The 5000-nt window shown below is 46.0% G+C and overlaps 1 protein-coding gene across 3 annotated transcripts in view; it reads right to left on the reverse strand.

Annotated features, from left to right (window-relative positions):
- Nucleotides 1-5000, reverse strand: part of EBF3 (EBF transcription factor 3) — a 182132-nt gene that overhangs the window by 174892 nt on the left and 2240 nt on the right. The gene's annotated exons all lie outside the window — the stretch shown is intronic.

Genomic DNA, 5000 nt, shown 5'->3' on the forward strand with positions numbered 1-5000 from the left:
GACGAGCACGCGGCGTGGCTGCCACTGCTCCAGCCTTGCTTTAGGAACTTCATACAACTACAAAACCCGGTGGCTCTGTGTGTTTGTGTGTGTGTGTGTGGCGCGAAAAGAACCTACGTATGTATTCATTCGTACTGGGTTGGATCCAGAGTTAGTCAAGCTCCGAGTAGACCCATCGAAATCAACGAGGCTTAATTTCGCCAGGAGAGACTTCAGTCCCATTGATTCCAATGGATCTCCCCTACACATAACTAAGTCTGGATCCAACCCATTGTCATGTTTCCCGCGCGCCCCGGCCAAGGGCTTTTCTGCGCAGCTTCACCACACTCACGACATTAAAACATTAAATTAGGCGCGGGGGGGGGGGACGGGGAGTGAGGGAGGGAAGAGTGGGGGATAAAATATTTCGCTTAATGATCTATTTCACTCTTTGCTTACCTGTCAAAGAACCATTTGTCAACGTCACACATTATTTCCCCTCATGCCTTCCCTTTTCTCAAGCTGAGCGGGGAGGGGAGGCGGGCGGAAGGACTGACACTGAGGCGAAGGAACCTTTTCCGGGATTGCAGCAGCCTGGCAATCCTCACCCTAACCACATTGTCTTGGACTGGAGTCAACGAGCCACCTCTTTCAAGCAGATGTATTTAGGTTTGGGGCATAATAGGGTTTATTCGCCTCTCAGTCGCCTGTCTCTCCCACCTCCGCACCCCACGCCGCCCGGGCCCACAGCTCCTGCCTGTACCCATTTCTCACATCTTCTGCGTTCACTGAAAGCTGCTCCAGTTACACTTGTTCCGGGGAATAAGTCTCACTCATCTCAGTTGGTGTGTGTAAAACTAGCAGAATATTCCAAATATGCCCCGGCATAGCCACACCGATTCGTTACACAAATCCAGGTCTTAGCAAGTGAGGGTTTGAACAAACAAAACCAAATAAATAAATGAATAACATAAGCGTCCCTGTGAGCAACTGTCAGCTGGAAATCTGCGTGAGGCAAATCTGCCGCACTTTCACAGGCAGGCGAAGTGGTGGCTGATTTTGCTTTTGTCTTTAAAAGTAAATAAAGAATTGTAAGAGAGAGGGAACCTCAATTAAGACTTAAATTGCTCTTTCTTCCCTATATATTAGTCCCTCATATTTCTTTCCACACCATTCCCATTTGGGCTCAGCGAGGCAGCCCATGTTGAGAGAGAAAAACCGTATGAAAAACCAATAGGAGCACTGTACGATCCAGGTTTTTAAAATCGGGCCTTTTCCAAGGCAGGCATTTCCCTACAGGGAATCAGTTGGATGTGATCGACTTTCGTCTTGCATGCACACTTTGACACAGCCAAAAAGCTGTGGTGGTGGATTGCTGGGTTTGTTTGTTTTTCTTTCAATTTATCTTTTTAAAGGCTATGTCAGTAAATGCTGCAAATGAAAAGAAAAGGATATATATATATATATATATATATATATATATATATATATATATATATATTTGTGGTAACATGTTATTCCAATTAGAAGCGTTAGTGCTATACTTTATACACCTCCTGGGGTTTGCATTAACAAACAGCACCAAAAGAAACATTATTCCTTACCTAAAAGCACAAAGCTTTTGCCTTGGGTTTTGGACTCCAGAAAAGAGCCGTTTGGACAGCATTGGTTTTCAAAAGTTTCAGTTACTAGATTATTAACTCTCCAGTCTTTACAGTGAGACCTTAGAACGCTCTCAACGGCTAAAGAATACAGCCTGCCAATTTTATTTTATTGTATTTTTGTTAAGTTTGGGGCTTGTTACTCGCTCATTAGAAGGGCTTTATGGCTATTGCTCATGCAGAGATTATGATCCAAGCCTGTTATCCTCCCCCCGCCCCCAGCACTAAGTTCATTGCATCATTTTAAAAGACAAGAGCGGTGTATTAATTAGACGTAGCAACCTAAACATGGGACACCCCAACACTTTTTTGTGGTAACGCCAATGCTTTTCAACGCCAGCAACTAAGGGCAGTACAATAGACGGGACCAGATGTAGAGGAGTCTGCCTTTCACAGGAGAAAGAGGGGTTCCCCTCCGCTGCTGCTGTGGCCCTTGCCTATATATTTACAAGGCATTCCTTCTCAAATAGCGCCCGTACAGCGGGTTAAGGCGCATTTTGAAGTAGTTAGGAAAGCGTTTTTTCTTCCCCTCTACACCCCCCCCCCCCGCTTTTCCTGATCAAAACAAGAAGTGTCTAACCGCCTTGAGGAATCCCAGAAGCGTGCACAGCAATATGGTTATTATCGGCCTGATATTTGGGGAAGAAAGTGCTAATGGGCAATCTGGTGTTTATTTTGAAACTGCTAACAATGATTTTTCTTGGGTAAAAAAGGCAAGTGTGTCTGGGCACACGGTTGAGTGGGTTTTGAGCAGAGGCTCTAACAGATGGTGTGGAGCTATAGGTGCGCTCTCTCTCTCTCTCTCTCGCTCTCTCTCTCTCCCCCTCTCTCTCGTGCGCGCTCTCTGTCTCTCACCCCCTCCGCTCTCCAGACTTAGGGGAACCGTCGTGCCTGACCGGATTGTGAGCAGCAGCAGCAGCAGCAGCAGCAGCAGCCTGGCTGCACTAGCCAGCTCGTGGAAAGGCTTTTCCGCTCTGCTCTCTAGCCGCTCCTGCCCCTCCCCCAGCCCGGCCTCCCCTGGAGAATGAGAGAGAGCAGTTCGCGCGCGCTGCATTTTTCCTCCCAGGCTGCCCTGGAGAGGTTTCCCGCGCGCGCCGGTTTCCCTTCACCGCGACGGAACTAGGGACACAAGCGCTGCGCTGAAGCCGCCTCTCTTCTCTCCCTCCAGAAGGCCGCAGCTAGCTGTGAATCTCCACAAACCCCTACCGCCCCCAACCAAGGGGTGCCTCTCCCTCCTTGCCTGCCTCGGCTGCTACGCCTCCCCACCCCCACCCCTTTTTTTCCCTTCGCGCAGCCTGGGCCTCAGCCGTCTGTGCTCCATGAGGTCACTTGCTTCCATTGCCATTACTGCAAGCTCGTTCGCCTTCTTAGCAAACAGCCTGTGAGGTGGAGACAAGGAGGAAGAAGGATCTCCCACCGCATCTACCTCTTCAGCCCCCGCCATTACCACCTCCACCGTCACTCCTTCCCCGCCACAAGTGTGAGGAGGAAGGCAGGCCCCCGCTCTCGCCCACCTACCGACTGTATTTTATACCCACTTTGGGCCACTTTTTGCTTGTTGACAATGCCAGGATGGGTAGCGGTGTCCTTTCCAAAGAAAGCCTGCAAAAGTCCTAGTCACTGAAGCCGGGACATGGCCTAGTTTTCCAAGTAGTAACCTTCTAAAGCAGGTATCGTCTGGAAAAGCCTGAAGTAATATATGACACCGCAGACATAACAAGCAGTCAGTGGCTGCAAATGTTTGTTGTTGCAGCACGCCATATAACTTCTGGTGATTGTTACTTCGCCTCTGATGAATCCGCGTATTTAGATGTGATTTATTTTTTATTTTGTAGCACCAACAGAAATCCATAAACTGTCGGTTCAGCGCCATTGACTCTTTGATCAGTTACTGGGCTATCCCCCCCCCTTTCTTCCCCGTCAGCGAAGAGAGATTAAAAGCCTGTATTTTCAGCACTGGAGCTACTGCAAAGGTCCGTAGCTTCAATTACCAATAAAAGCGTGCTTGAAAATGTTAGCCTCTTTCCTTTTCTCTTTCTCTCTCTCTCCCTCCTTTATTCGAGAATAGCGAAACTTACAGAGCTGCCTATAGTACCCTCTTAATTAGCCTACAGCGATTTCCGAAAACATTTAGCTGCTATGTACAAAGGAAATAAAAAGACATTGTCAGTTAGAGAGCGCTCCAGAGTTTAAAAGGGTGCTTCTCTGTAACCTATTGAAATAATTATTGGAGGGCACAATGCCTCCGTCTTTGTCAGACGACTGGAGTTTGCCTGTCAGATCGGGTTTTGTCCAAAAGAACACCACTCATTTACTACTGGAGGCATTTAAATCTAACCCTATTTTTGTCAAGATCACTGAAAACTTTCTGATTATAAGAGAATAGAAAGAAAGAATGTTTGAAAACTTAACAAGCTAGAATTGTGTCCCAGGCCAGCGGTTTGGAAAGCCTGCCTTTTGTTTTGATTATTATTTTTAAATTTTCATGTTTTTTGTTGTAAGATATAGCAGAGAAAACACCTCTTTCTTCTCTTCATGCACTTTTATAAAGAGCAAAAAATGTACTTGGAATTTTACATAAGAATACCACCACCGGGATTCTATTTTTCTGGAGGGGCACATGTCCCCCTACTTTACATGTGTGGAAACCTCAGTTCCCAAAAACGGTGGAAACAAACTGAAAAACCACCAAAAGTGTCTCTCTGGGGGGGAAATGTTTTTGATTTTTTTTAAAGTTGAGCCATCCAACTATTAATAGGCAGCTTTGGGTGGGGGTTGTTTTGACTGTAATTGTCTTGCAGGAGTCCTGATAACACTGTACTTATCCTCCAGAAAGTTGACCAAGATAGGTTAAATAATTTAATAAAGACCTGCTTGTAATTATGTTATTTACAAGGGATGACAGAGGTTTGAGGAAGAAACAGGAGCTGATCTCAGGGAAAATGGACAGGTTTGGGTGACCCCTGGAGCATAGAGCTTGAATTATGGAGATGGGGGACTGTGAGGTGAATCCGGACTAGTGGAGAACAAGATGACTTTTCACCTCAACACATTTAACTTTTACATCCCAAATAAACGTCTGGGGAGACTAAATCATCCCATTTTAAAAGGGTAAAGGAAAGATCAGAAAAACACAAGCCACTTTCAATCCCAGCGCATCAAGATTAACAGTTGCTTTTTCTTCTTGTCACCGGTGTTACAAAGTTAATCCTCCAGCTTGTTTTAAAATAAAATTGGGCTAACACTGAAACATTTCCCTCCCCTGTCACCTCTCCTTTTCCTAATATCAATCAGATGGAAATCTAACTCCAGAGGGCAGCGTATTAATAACAGGTTGATGGTAGTAACAATAAAACTATT

Source organism: Elgaria multicarinata, chromosome 8 (genome assembly GCF_023053635.1).
Source record: "Elgaria multicarinata webbii isolate HBS135686 ecotype San Diego chromosome 8, rElgMul1.1.pri, whole genome shotgun sequence".
In the NCBI taxonomy this organism is placed as follows: Eukaryota; Metazoa; Chordata; class Lepidosauria; order Squamata; family Anguidae; genus Elgaria; species Elgaria multicarinata.